Raw genomic sequence first — 15,186 nt, 5'->3', positions numbered from 1 at the left:
GAGGAGAAACCAAGATTCTTCATTCAGAGTTCTAGACCTATGCCAGGAATTTCCCCAAGGTACCCCTATTCTTATTGTGAAACCCCCACAATGTGAAAGTAGGTGGGATATGTTGTCCCATATCCTCCGGCCCTTTAAATCCATGCCCGACAGCGATGTTAATGATCTCGCAGAATATCTGCACTTGCTTCACTCAGACTGTCAACGTGCCTTTGACCAAAGGTATAATGCTGCCCGTGCTGAAGCAAGCATCTGCTAGGCCTGTGCTGGAAAAGCCTTTGCTTGACCCAGTAGTATTAAACCAATTTCATCCAATTTCTTCACTGTTGTTCCTAGCTAAAGTCATTGAGCAGGGCTTGCTCAACTAAATAGAAAACTCTTCCAAAAAAATCTATTTTGGATACTCAGCAATTCAGCTTTAGGAGACACCACAGTACCAAAACCTTATTATTGTCCACTTTAGATGCCATCTGTCGTGACTTTGATGAGGGAATCAACTATATTATGGTATTACATGACATCACAGCTGTGTTTAACACCATAGATCACCAGATTCTATCATCCAATCAGAAACATCTTGGGATATCTGGAAAAGTTGTTTAACCGATTCAAATCTGGATTGGCTCCATGGTTCTCTTCTTGGCACCTTATAACATCTGGAGTGCCACAGGGGTCCGCCCTATCAGCCACTTCATTTAATAACTATCTCATGCCTCTGCGCAGAATTTTGGCTGAATCGAGTGTCTCCTATAAACTGTAGGCTGATGATATAAAATCTTGGTCTGCAAAGTTTGGTCTCATTTCCAAAGGCCTTTCTACAATTAAGCAATGGCTGTGCCATAATAAACTCACCCTTAATGTTGCAAAGACCAAAATAATTATCCTGAGTCATTTTTTGTTACATGATGCACCCTCAACATTTACGTTTGAGGGTGTTACCATGACACTAGCATTAGAGGTTCATAATCTTGGCATCTTCCTAGATGCTATTCTCTATGTGTCCCCATATCAAAATGGTTGATTAAATCAACATTTTGCAAACTCCACATGTTACGTTGTGTAAAAACCATACTTATACTCTCATGGTTTCTGCACTGTGTTGCAAGCCCTTGTTCTTGTAAGTCTGTGTTCCTTGGATTATCCATAGCTGTGCTACACATAGGGCAAAATTCAGCTGCGCAGGCCCTAACCGGCAAGCCGGTCCATGAACATATTAAATGTAAGTTGGCAATGTTGTTTCACAAGCTGTTGCATTTCAATACCTCTGTTTGGGCTTGCACCATGTTATGCATGTATAAACCAACCTGAGCCCTCAGGCCATCACAGCATGGACTGCTGGAAGTACAGACATTTCTTTCGGCTCAACTTGAAGAGACACGAGATGAAGCCCAAGGGTAGGCGTTAATTTCTGAGCAGCCCGAAAAAGTGTACAGAAAAGCAGAAAATACTGCTTTTCTGTACACCCTCCAACTTAATATCCTAGTGAAATTAAGTTGGAGGAAGCAAAAATGTTTAAAAAAAAATATATTTTTTTTTAAATATATTTTTAAAAAGTGCCAGCCAGCCCGGTTAGAAAAACGGTCGCTCAATTTTAACAGTGTCCGCTTTCCTAACCGATGGCTGTCAGCGGGTTCAGAAAACCAACGCTCGTAAAGTTGAGTGTGTTTCCTAAACTCACTCACATAGCCAATTCTCCTGGACCAAGGAGGCACTAGGGGTGCATAATCATCCCTAGCACCTCTTTTTAGCACGACCCCTCATTTAAATACAAGACCGCGTGCCCAGGAGAGGTGGCTGGGCACAAGTTGGGGAGCGGACGCTCAAAACAGTGTTCCCATTCTCCCACAATTCTTACTGAATCGGCCTTTGTGATTGGATATTCCAGGGGCATAGGCAGAGCTAGAGGTAGAGTGTGAGTTTCAGTTTTGAGTTGGGTTTTGAGGAGTAAGGAGTGTTTTTTTCTTTTCTCCCTGCTGAGTTGGGCCCATTAACCCAGTTCGATGTTTTTCTTGTGTTTAGAGGAAATCCCGTCTCAGTACACTCCTTGTCTGAGAGGGTCTGCCTCCCTTTTGTAGAGAGTTAAGGTTGTTGTCTGTTTTGATCCAGTTTTTGATACGTTTTCTTATTCTGGGGAACACCCTGTGCTCTTGGAAAGGAGCAACCCCCTCTAATTCTGAGAGCAGGGGCTGGAGGCCTGTAAGCAACCCACTCTACTCCCTAGAGGAAGCAAGACCAGTGACAGCACCAACCCAGCATGAGATATTTTGGATAGAAACTTTTGGATTTTTCCCTTTTTTGTTCTCGTGGAGGTTTTTGACCCACCCCTCTGCACAACCTGGTGAAGGAGACAGAGAGATGGAAGCTGAACTGGAACACTTGACCTCTCGCCCCGAGAGGTCCATCAAGGTTATACCATCAAGCCTTGGGAGACGCCCAATCGGATCTCCACCCCAATCGGATCAGGACACAGGCTGCGGGCTTCAGACTGAACTTTGGACTCAGGTAGGAGCTTTTCATGGTGTGGAGCTTCCCCATAGGATTTCCCCCTCTTCTGGGCTGTTGCATAGATGAGTAGGCAGAGGCAAGCTCCCTCCCAGGAGCTGGAGAGATGGACACCAGCGCCCCCAGCAGAGACCCCGTGTAAATAGTTCAACTGTGCAGTTTCATTTGCTAAATGTCTGTGGGACAGTGATTGACCTTTTGGAAATGATCAGTAAATACGATGTGAACACCCAGTCTGGGCCCAGCCTGTCTGTCCTTCAAGAGAACACCACACCAGAAAGATACACAACCACCACAGAAGGGATTCTCCATCACCTGGACCACAGAGGATTTCCTCTTCCCCCCACAGAAAGAGCTCACTCCCTTTGAAGGAGAGGAAGGATGGCAAGAGCAGCCCTGACTAATAAATACTTTTATGGCCCTAGAGGAACCAACACCACCCCGACTAAGGGCTACATATGCTTGTTCCCTGCTTTGAACCTTGGACATGTGCAGGCTCTACGTTATTTTAAAATAAATAAATAATGGCACCCATTAGGCAGTGCAGTGGGGACAGGCGGTTTCATCCCTGGGAAATCAAAGAGCAGCAGAGGGAACCTTCATTTTTGGGCACCCTAGGTGTGCGCCTGTATTGCCTATGCCTACTTCTGGCCCTGTAGAAAGCAGGAGGACTTGCCCTCGGCACGCAGGGATATAGCTGGCTCCTTGGCAGGGTGACCGGAAGGCGCCTAACACGCAGAACGGCTCATCGCTAACTGAACATTCAGCGCAAGGAGGACAGAACTGAGAGGAACATACATCAGCTCCTTACAAAGTCTGCCTCTGGCATTTCAGTCTGTTCCATTCACAAAGCAGCTTATTCTGACTCACCATGAGCAGAAACAGGATCTCAGCAGTTGGCTTTCATTAACTCAAATCCTAGAAATGATTAACTGCTTTTTAGTTTTTCATGAAAACAATTCACCTGCCAGACGCATTTTGTTTGTGCAGTGATGGGCAGAGAGAATGCATGCCTGGTACTGCTACAAGGGTTATTCCATCTCCCAACAGATCAGCTGCATGCCTCCATTCTAGGATGCAACAGTTGTGCACAGCATACAGAAGAGCCACAGATGGATTCAGAATCTGGATTCAATTCAGAATGAAGACTGCCTTGCTAGTGATAAAAGTGACCCAGCCCAGGCCCGTGACCCACACGACAAGGGGCAGCAGAGATCTGGCAGCTGAAATGTTTTACTTGAGTTGCTGCCATCCTAGGCTTGTTGAGTGTCTTCTGGTTGCCCTCTCAAACACTTTACATTTGGTAAATGATGACCTGGTCCATAGCTATGAGCGGCAAATACAGCAATTGAACCCAAACTGACCAAGGAGACCATCCCTCTGGAGAGGGCTTCAGAAAAACAACGAGCTTCTTCAGAAGGGTGAATAATGAAGGCTGAAACCCTCCTTGCTCGTCTCTTCATTGGACTAGTTACTAGTGTAACTTTTGAGATGAACCTGACCAGCTGATGAATAATCCTTCTACAGGCCGATGCAATACAGTGCGCTCGGCTGAGCGCACTGCTTAACATGTGCCTGGACGCCCATTTTGGACATGTATCCAAAACCCCTTATGCAGTAAGGTGATTTGCACTTCCAAAATGCTCATCCTAACCAGTGCGTAGCTAATAGCCTCATCAACATGCATTTGCACATGATGAGCAATTATTGGCTATAACCCCCCAGATGCAAAAAAAAAAAAAAAAAAAAAATGTGCACCCAATGTGCACATTTTTACTCTTGAAAATTAATGACTGCCCCAGAGCAGGCATTAATTCTTGAGGAGCCCCTAAAGTTAACAGAAAAGCAGAAAATACTGCTTTTCTGTTCCTCTTTTTGGTTCATCTGACTTAATATCATGATGAAAAAAGGAGTAAAGAAAAACATTTTTTAAAAAGGTGTGCCGGTGATCAGGTTAGCAAAAGGACCACTCAATTAACGAGCTTCCATTTTCCTAACCCATTGGCTGTGCACAGGTTAGGAAAACGAATGCACGTAAAAATGAGCATCCGTTTTCCTAACCCGCACTGATCGCCACTTCTCCTGGGTTTTCACTGTCAAGGTGGTGTTAGAGGTGCACCATTTCCCCTAGCGCCTCCTTTTTACCACGGCAGCCCATTTAAATATTACATCAGGTTCCCCAGAGAGGTGCATCAGCGGGTGTTAGGAGAGTGGTCGTTCATGATTGAGCGCCCGTTTGCCGCTCGCCGATATTGCATCGGCCTGCTAGTGACTGGGGAAGGAGATTAAACCCATGGTAAAGAATATTGCCCTATTCACAGAAAGGGAAAGGAAATAAGCCAGAAAGAAAATTTCAATACATGGCTCAAAACATGGTATTAAGAAAGTGGATTTGGATACATTGGAGGCTGGGATCTTGTATGGAGCAGTAAAAAAGACTATAACCAATAAGGATGGCCTACATTTTATAGTTAACAACACACATAGAAGAAAATGTATACTTCACAGTATTATTTTTATATTTATTCGAAACAAGATATCACACCATCTAAACAATTAAAATCTCTCTCATACATCCCCATACATCCAACATCCATACCATATAAAACACATTACCAAAAAACCACATTTATAAATGTTCCTAATTAGTTATACACAATTACAAAATTTCAATAGTTACAAAAATTTTTTATCTTCTTTAGTCTGATTTCCAATATACATTTTTTTCTTAAAATAATCTTCTTTTATGAACCAAGTCCCTTCTTTATTCTTATTTCCAATATAAATTGTTTTCTTTAAAATAATCTTATATGAACCAAATCCAAAAAAGATAACTTCGTTTCACCCTCTTTCATGAGGGCTTCCTCAGGGACTAACCCGGAAATATCTATTAATGTCTTCCAATCGTGTCCATCTTACATGAAATATATGATCTCACCAAATATAATCCATCATGCAAAGCCTTTATATCTAGTAGTTATTGCCCACGGCACTCCACAAAATCCATAGCCTCCATAAAATTCACCTCTTCAAAACCTTGATTCAGTATGTTTATCTGGAACAGACGTCATCCATCGTCGTTCATGACATCAGTTCCAGTTAAACATATTGAATCAAGGTTTTGAAGAGGTGAATTTTATGGAGGCTATGGATTTTGTGGAGTGCCCTGGGCAATAACTACTAGATATAAAGGCTTTGAATGACGGATTATATTTGGTGAGATCATATACTTCGTGTAAGATGGACAAGATTGGAAGACATTAATAGATATTTCCAGGTTAGTCCCTGAGGAAGCCCTCATGAAAGAGGGTGAAACGAAGATATCTTTGTTGGACTTGGTTTATATAAGAAGATTATTTTAAAGAAAAAAAATTTATATTGGAAATCAGAATAAAGAAGATTAAAAAAAATTTTGTAACTATTGAAATTTTGTAATTGAGTGTATAAATAATTAGGAACATTTATAATTGTGTTTTTTTGGTAATGTGTTTATATGGTATGGATGTATGAGATAGATAGATTTTAATTGTTTAGATAGATGGTGTGATATCTTGGTACGAATAAATATAAAAATGATACTGTGAAGTATACATTTTCTTCTATGTGTTGTTAACTTCATAGATAAGGAAGAATTTTGAATATAACCCTCTATGTTGTGATACCTACATTTGATAGTGGCAGGAAAGAAGATCCTAAGTGAGAAATTCCAGTCCTACATCATCAGGCATTTAAATTTAAACTACAGGATGGGGGTGACAGGAGGTGGCCAATGAAATACAGGAAGTGAGAATAGATAACAAAATCATTCACGTCTACATTCCATGCTTAAGCAAAGGAAGAGAAAAGATGACTATGAAGATAAGTAAACCAAATAGGGAAAACTGGAAAGTTATGACCAGAAATGCTTGTAGCCTGCGCAACAAAATCCCAGATCTGCAGGTCCTAATAGTGGAGGCAGACTTCGACATTGTTGCTGTAACGGAGACCTGGTTCATGAATTCTCATGATTGGGATACGGCCATCCCAGGCTATAACTTGTTAAGGAAGGACAGAGAGGACAGAAAAAGGGGAGGTTCTGGACTCTGGCTTGGGTACCCGCTCCTCGGGGGGCCCTTCGTGCACTTCCTGGGAGACTTGTCTCCAGACCTCCCTGCTCCTCGGGGTGGCCCCTGCGCCTCTCCAGAGGTCCTGCCTGCTGGACTCCCTGCTCCTCAGGGTTGCCTTGAGAACTGCCTCGCACCAGCAACTTGCCTCGCACTTCCCCACTCCTCGAGGCAGTATCTACGTCTCTATATGAGTGACTTACTCCAGCTTTTTGGCACTAGTAGCCTACGTCACTACTGCCAAAATTGACTCTGCGCTGTCCCACTCCACGGGGTAGCCTACATCACTACACCCAAGATTGACTCTTCGCTTCCCCACTCCTCAGGGCAGCCCCTACGTCATCATACCAGAGACTCTGATCACTACGCTGTCCCGCCCCTTGGGACAGTCTCTGCAACTCTCCTACAGGAGACCTTCTCCTTGCGCTCTCTGCTCCTCGGTTCTGCCTCACAGCACAGCTCTGGGCTTGTCTGCGATCAAATGGTAGTGATGCCAAGCATTCTCTACTGCATCACTACCTTGTTCCCTGCTACAGCTGACCTCGCCTCCTGACAGTGTGGGCCTGTGGGGCTCCACTCCTCAGGCTGTACCAACTATCACCTCGGGCCAAGGGCCCACGAATCCTAACAGGAGGGGACCTGACATATTGCGGCAATTAAGGATAAACGGGGTAAGGTGGTAAATTCTACTGAGGGACTCTGCAAATTTTTTGGGAGAATTTTAGCTCTTTGTATGCTAAAGATAAAGTGGAGGTAGGGAAGAGTGGACTTCTTTGTTAACCTTTCTTTATCCCAGTTAACTACCGCTCAATTGGCAGCCTTAAACGCGCAGATATCAGTTATAGAAATACAAGTACAAATAGACCAAGCTTCTCTTTATAAAGCTCCAGGGCCAGACTGGTATGGTGGGAATACTATAAGATCTTGAACGATATGATCGCACAACCCCTGCAAACTATGTATGCTGACATCAGACTCTTCAGCGTATAAAAGCTCAGGCCTCACTCCATAGCATTGCCTTTGCAACAGGTCTCGTACTCCTCGTACTCGTTGCTATTCCTTGAATCGTCTCATCGTGTGTTCCTGTCTTCCTGTAGTTCCCTGTTCTATGGTTTGGATTGACTCTCTGGACTTGACCTTCACTACGCCCGACTACTCTTCAGTTTCTCTCCAACCCCAGACGTGGGGTGGGGAAGCAGCATTATGGGCTATCCTAAAACAAGATGATGGTTCTTCCATTTACAGTTGTGTGCTCTACAGGCTTACAACCCAAACTGAAGACGGATCCAGGTCTGGTGAAAGACATCCAATAGGTGGGAAAGATGGAAGAACGGTTGCTCATTGGAAATTTTAATCTGCTGGATGTGGATTGGCATATCCCTTCCACAGAATCTGCAAGACGACATATGTATACACTTCAAGGGACTCTGCTCAAACAAATGATAATAGAACCCATGAGAGAGGGTGTATCTCGACCTAGAGCTCACAAATGGGGATAATGCCCACCTGAGCATCAGTAATCATCAGAAGGTATGGTTTAATATTGCAAATAAGATACAGAGAAATCACACGAAGACCCGAGTTCTGAATTTCAAAAATATAGACTGACAAAATGGGAATGTACCTAGAGAAAGAACTAGAAGACTGGGAGAAAATGGGTGATGTGGAACAACAATGGGCCAACATAAAAGGAGCAATTACAGCTTTCAGGAAGTATAAAAAATCCCAAAAAGAGAAACACAGGGAAAAACACCTGGTGAAACAGATGATGAAATCAGGAAAGCAAAAGGTAAAGTGGAAAAATGAATTGCCAAAGAGGTAAAGAGGTGATAAAACATTTTGCAGATATATCAGAGAAAGAAGGAAGGCCCGAAGTAGTATAGTGAAACTGAAAGGTGACAAGGAGCAAGGTGTGGAGACAGATGAAGAAATGGAGGAAATATTAAACAAATGCTTCAGTTTGGTGTTCATGAAAGAAGACCCAGGAGAAAGACCGTTGCTAGTTGACAAGACCGTAGATTGGAATGGGGCAGACAATTCCTTTTACAGAAGAGAAAGTATGGGAGGAGCTAGGAAAACAAAGTGAACAAGGCCATGGAGCCAGATGAGGTACATTCCAGAATAGTACAGGAGCTCAGGGATGTGCTGGCAGGTCCTCCAAAAGACCTGCTCAATAGATTCCTGGAAATGGGAGTGGTGCTGTACTTGTAGTCTGGTGATTTGAAGATGGTGAAGCAATGTGACAAGGTGATAGCTAAAGCCAGAAGAGTGCTGGGGTACACAGAGAGAGGAATAACCAGTAAGAAAGGAGTACTGTGTTCAGTGCTGGAGACCGTATCTCAAAAAGGATAAGATGGAGGTGGTCTAGAAAAGAGCGACCAAAATGGTGTGGGGTCTGTTATCAGGATTGAATAAGTATACCCTGGAGGAAAGGAGGTGCAGGGGAGATATGATACAGACCTTCAGATACCTGAAAGGTTTCAATGATGCATGAACTTCAAATCTTTTCCGATGGAAAGAAAATAGAATTAGGGGTCACGAAATGAAACTCCAAGGGGGGGGGGGGGGGGGAACGACTCAGAACCAACATCAGGAAACATTTCTTCACGGAGAGGGTGGTGGATGTCTGGAATTTCCTTCCGCAGGAGGTGGCAAAGACAAAAACAGTGAATCAATTCAAAGGGGCATGGGATAAACACTGTGGCTCCCTAAAGGCTAGAAGAAGGGAATGAAGAAGAAATAGGTGCGTGGGGTAACTTGCTGGTGTGGTGGTTACTGACCTTAACCAATAAACCTTGATGCTTTTAATGCACTGCAACATTGCTCTCCATTTCAATGGCAGGGGGAAAGGGGAGTTGGATTCAGACAACAACCAACAAGGGTCCAGACTTATCATCTGGGTAAATAAGCATGGGGTAACTTGCACGGAGCAGCAGTTACTACCCTTAACAGAAGGCAAGGGATTACTACCCTTAACCAATAAGCCTTAATGCTTTTGATGCAACTTCATCTCACTCTGCTTTGATGGCTGTTGGGGTGAGGTGAGTGGATTCAGAGGACAATCAACACGGGTCCTGATTTTACGGTCTGGAGTAGTGATACACAGGCGTAAGTGAAAAAAAGCACAGGACTGCTTCTGAGGCCAAGTCCATAAGCAAAGCACATCAAGTAGCACTGTCTGAATTTTCAAAAAAGGCTCCTCATCCAGTAAAAATGTTGCTGGCAATAAATTTTTTTTATGGTTTATCATAGGGCTTGGGGATTACTGCATGGAGCGGCAGTTGCTATCATAAGAAGCTTGCTGGGCAGACTGGATGGACCATTTGATCCTTTTCTGCCACATTGCTATCTTCTATAATGCAAGGAGAGGCTTGGAGATGTGGATATGATGGAATACAAAAGCAGCTTCCATAGGGAACAGAATGGTATTCCCTGCAGAGCAGGAGCTCACATCCATTACAAGATATAGGGGAGAAAGGGATACGGAGCGGCAAGAGAAAAAGAGAAGCATGGACCACAAACTCATTCTATTCTACAGACAGAGAGAGGAGAGGAAGTTAAACAAACACCTAATAAAGTAATAAATATGCTGCAGTTTTGAGGACATGCTAAGCGAGCCAACCTCTGCAACGCTGCCAAACACCAGATGAAGCAGAAATATTGTTCAAGAAGTGAAAAGCCGCAGGCAGCAGAACTGTCAGAGCCAAAGCAGAAACGAGCACAAGAATCTTGTGCAGGGTATTTATTTAATATTTACAGCGATTTCTAACCTGCCCAGTTACCAGACATCTGTTCTGGGCGCTCTCGGGGGTAATAACAACCTGCCCTCACAGAGCCCGGCTCACGTCCTGGGACAGCAGAAGACGGCAGGCCCATCTCGCCACCTGCGGCCCCGCGGTGACACCCAAGCCAAACCTCTGCGTGTTCAAAACGGTGCCGCCTGGCCGCACGGCTTCAGCTTGCTCCTCGTGCTGCACGTTACAGGCCTTCCCGACCTTGCGCAGATACTGCCCGCTGAGTGGGGAGACTTGGATTCAGGTACACCTTCAGCTCACCTGCTGCTCTTACCAGCCAGGGGGTGGGGGCATGTAATGGAGGAAAGGGCAGATTGTATCACAGTGACGCAGACCCTAATGCAGCCTTGCTAGGGAGAAAGGCTAAAGGGGGGTCCAATAATGAGCCACGGACCCTCCCAGAGAGCCCAAGGTTCCCCACCCCCCCCATTCCCTCCAGCTGTGGCCCTTTCTGTGGGAGGGCTCCACACGGGTGGAGGTGCAGAGGTTGTATGGGGCTGTGGTGACAGCGTATGGACCGACGATGGGGAAGGAAGCAAAACTAAAAGGTAAAGATGATCTCACAAAGAAAAAAAAAAGCATCCAATGACGACAGTCTCTCTCTCTGCTCTGCCATATTCCACCCTGAGAAGGGAGTGCAACGATACTTACTAATAGCTCATTCATTAACATGTCAGTTCCTCATTTCCTGCCTGCGTCAGGAAGCTAGAGATTAAAGAGAGGACACTGAGATCTGAAATTCTAATAGCATTTACTCCTCCATGAGGACAGCAGCTCACGTCAGGCACTAAATGCCGAGTCTTCTCACATAAAATCGCCCAGAGACAGACCGGTACTTTCAAGGTTGGCACTCTGACACAAGGAACATTATCAGAGAGGTGGCTAGCTGAGGAGAGTAAATGATGGCCAAAGCTCGAGGACCAGAGAACTTGTAAAAGACTCTTGAGCAGGAAGACACAGCCAGTCTGCTTCCTGACCTCTGCATGTAATAACTCGTGCTCATAACACAGCAGTCCTAACCTACAAAACTTTATGAAATCGATGATCTCATGGAGAAACTATTCCATTCCCGGTGCCAAATAACGAGAGGGAGTGATAGTTAGTGAGCACAAGACATGAGACACTTTCCTGCTCTCTCTTTATGCCTCCACTGTCCAATGGCCTGGGGTCCTGTTTCCCACCCCAAGAGGCATCAGCTGCAAGCTAGCTGGGTCTGAATACAGCAGTGGCCCGGATCTAACCTAACATGCCTTACAATATCACTCACCACCAGGCAGGTTCAACTCCGCTATTGATGGCCTCCTGACACACACATCAGCCCTACTGCCTCACATTTTACGGCTCGTCAGTGAGAACTGTGACAGCCCTGCCTGCAAGGCATCGTTCCAGTCCACAGCCGCCTCTCAGGTGCATCATCTCCCATCAACTCATCACAAGAAAGGTCAAGCAGGACTCAACTACCGACTGTCAATGGACAGCCAGGGCTGGGCACTGGCTTTTCTGGTTGGGGTAATAGTAACATTTTAGCCGGCTGCAGGATGTCCCACGACTGGCCGGACTTACCCCCTGAACGCTGCTAACGCGGCTGAGATGCCTCCATTCACCTGGGCCTCCCCAGGCATGCGTGCGCACAGGGCACCAACACTTAAAGGTCCCACGGTGGGAAACGGACTCGCTGTTGCCCAGTGATGTTGCGCGACTGGCTATTTAAACCCCAGACACGCTCCAATCTCTGCCTCACCAACAGGTCCTCCTACCTTGCAGTGCATGTTTGCTTGCTGTCTCTGTGCTTGGCTTTGCCTTGCCTTGTCTTGCTTCCCAGTGCCTTGACTCTGTCTTGTCTGTCCATCTCTGCCTGACTTCTGGTTCTGACCCTGGCTACAGACTCTGACTACTTTTCTGGACTGCCACCTGTCCTGACCCCAGCTTGGACCTTGACACCACTTGCTCGCTGCCTGCCCCCTGGACCCGGATGCCATTTGCTCGCTGCCTACCCGAAACTTGACATCATCTGACCGCTCCTTACAGGACTCTTGTCTAAGCCCTGCCGGCCCCTGGAACTCAAGGGCTCAACCTGAGGGGAACGGGGCTGGTATAGGTGAATCCCTAGATCCAGGCCTAGTAAGAGCAAATCCACTTGCTGTCAGCATGCGCCTAGTGAGTTTACTCACTAGGCTGCGCCAACTACACCAAGCCCAAGGGCTCACATCCGTGACAGATTGCTGAAGCCATCAGCTTAGTGAACTTGTCCCTGGCTCAGGCTTATCACAGGGTTGGCTCTCCAGGTCCAGGAGCAGCAAGACCAGCTCAATAATATGACCGGCATACTCCCAAGGGCAGTTCCCAAGAAACAAAATGGTAGATGGTCTGTTAGAGCCAGAAAGCTGATCAAACAAACATAGACTGGTCATCTTATTTGTCAAGATAATTTATTGTGGAAAACAAATGTATACAGTAGTGGACATATAGATTCCAAATGGCCTGACTCTGGCCGAGTTTCACCTTTAAAGAGGCTGCATCAGGGGCTTAAGGATGTAGGAGACAAAAATAGATGGTACTTAGTCTTTGTTTAGAAATGTATGTGAGGCTGATGCATCATGAACTTATCCTCCGATGGCTGCTGCTGCAAGTGAAATAACAGAGAAAAATAAGAGACTCAGTTGTGATGCGGCATTGAGGTAACTTCAGAAAGGAGACAATGTAAAAATTGAAATTGGAATTAGGTTGCTTCCAGTGAAGTTGATACAATTTGAATAATATATCATCTGGAGGATAAGTTCACGATACATCAGCACCAGCCTCACAAATTTCTAAACAAAGACCGAGTACTATCTATTTTTGTCTCATACATTCTTGAGCCCCTGGTGCAGCCTCTTTAAAGGCGAAACTCAGAGTTGGGCCATTTGGAATCTGTATGTCCACTACTGTATACATTTGGTCTCCACAATGAATTATCTTCACCACTAAGACAACTGGTCTATGTTTGTTTTATCACCTTCCCAGCATAATCCAAGGCCTTGCATCTCAAATAGATTCCATTCAGGCACGTGCACCTGCACCGGCACTTCCTCCAGCTACATCGACCCGGCATCTTGGATCCATGACATATCTACCACCACCGGCCAGGTAAGACATTCAGGGGCTTTATTAACCAGTGCATGATGCACTTTGAGCTACAGGCCACCGGTTTCCCCTTGGACCGGACCAAGGTGATGTTTATTCTCTCTCTCCTGGCAAGTCCTGCCCTAGCCTGGGCTTCACCTCTATGGGAACTGAACAACCCCCTGTTGGGGAGCCTAGTCGATCCTCATCTGCTGCCACTGAGTTACTCTGCATTAGGCAGGCCACCTGCACAGTTGGAGATTATGCCATCTAATTCCAGATGCTGGTCTCAGAACTGCGTTGGGGCGAAGACAATCTCACCACCATCTTTTGCAGGACCTTGTAGAGCACATTGAGGATGAGCTAGTGGACCAGGATCTGACACCCACACTGGAGGATTTTATCGTGCTGGCCATTCGGGTGGATCTCCGCTTCCAAGAATAAGCCTGGGAGAGAGAGGCTTGGATGGCACTTCAGGCTGGTGCCCAAATTTCAGTGTCCTCTGGTCCCTACCATAATTGCCATGCTTGCTTGTCCACTGAAGAACCCATTCAACTCATCCAGACCTGACTAGCCAAGAAAGAGAAGCAGAGATGGCAGTGGCTCAACCTCTGCCTCTATTGTGCCACTCAGGAGTGCTTTGCAAGCTGTTGTCCCAAAACGGCAAGAAACTTCCGAGCCTAGGGTTGGTTGGAGAGGCAACCCTAGGCCTCATCCTCTGCTCAATTACTCGTGCCAGTTTGCCTCACCTCCCACAATACAGAGGTATTCCTGGACTTGGGTGCTGGAACAGTTTTAATCGACGAAGCAATGGTATGCCAGTACAATCTTCCCACAGCAACCTTGGATAAGCCAGTTATTTCCTCAGTTTATAACAAATCTCTCCTTGGCTGGCTGTCCTTGGTTACCTACCAAGTGGAGGAGTAACCTAGTGGTTAGAGCAGTGGGCCCTAAACCAAGTAAACCAGGGTTCAAATCCTACTGCTGTTCCTTGTGACCATGAGCAAGCCACTTCACCCTCCATTGCCTCAGGTACAGACTGTGAGCTGTCTCGGGACAGGGAAATTCTGCGGAATATAAATAAAAAGAATGAATACTACACACTTCAGACTGGATTCCTATACAGGGAAAGCATCTCTCTCTATCTACTATCCAAGGTAGCCAATCCAATCTTCCTTGGCTTACCCTGGCTGATGCTATACAATCCCACTATAGATTGGCAGGCTCTGCAGATTGCCTGCTGGGGCCCTCCTGCTAGCAACAATGTCTCACTAGGATCGCCCCAGCAGTGCCTCTTAACCTGAACTCAGACGTAGGCCCTCCCAGGCCTTCCTCCTCAATACGTAGCATTTTCAGATGTCTTTAGTAAAAAGCATGCAGACACACTGCCACCCCACAAGTCCTACGACTGCCCAAACGAAATGCTTCCAGGGAAGATACCCCCTAGGGGCAGAATCTACCCACAATCCTCTGCTGAAACAGCAGCCATGTCAAGCTACAGCCAAGAAAACTTGGGGCGAGGATTTATCTGCCCCTCGTCATCTCTAGCAGGAGCAGGATGGCTCCTTCCGGCCATGCATTGACTACTGGGGCCTCCATGCCATAACCTGTAAGAACAGATACCCACTGTCTCTAATTACAAAACTTTTTGACTGTCTGCGTGGAGCACAGATATTTACTAAATT

The 15,186-nt window shown here is 45.8% G+C and overlaps 1 protein-coding gene across 3 annotated transcripts in view; it reads right to left on the bottom strand.

Moving 5' to 3' along the window:
• PIEZO1 (piezo type mechanosensitive ion channel component 1) overlaps positions 1–15,186 on the bottom strand; it is a 203,736-nt gene that overhangs the window by 169,444 nt on the left and 19,106 nt on the right. The window lies entirely within an intron of this gene.

This window comes from Rhinatrema bivittatum, chromosome 7 (assembly GCF_901001135.1).
Source record: "Rhinatrema bivittatum chromosome 7, aRhiBiv1.1, whole genome shotgun sequence".
Taxonomy (NCBI): Eukaryota; Metazoa; Chordata; class Amphibia; order Gymnophiona; family Rhinatrematidae; genus Rhinatrema; species Rhinatrema bivittatum.
Note: the sequence above shows the minus strand (reverse complement) of the source record. Positions and strands in the feature narration are given on the sequence as shown.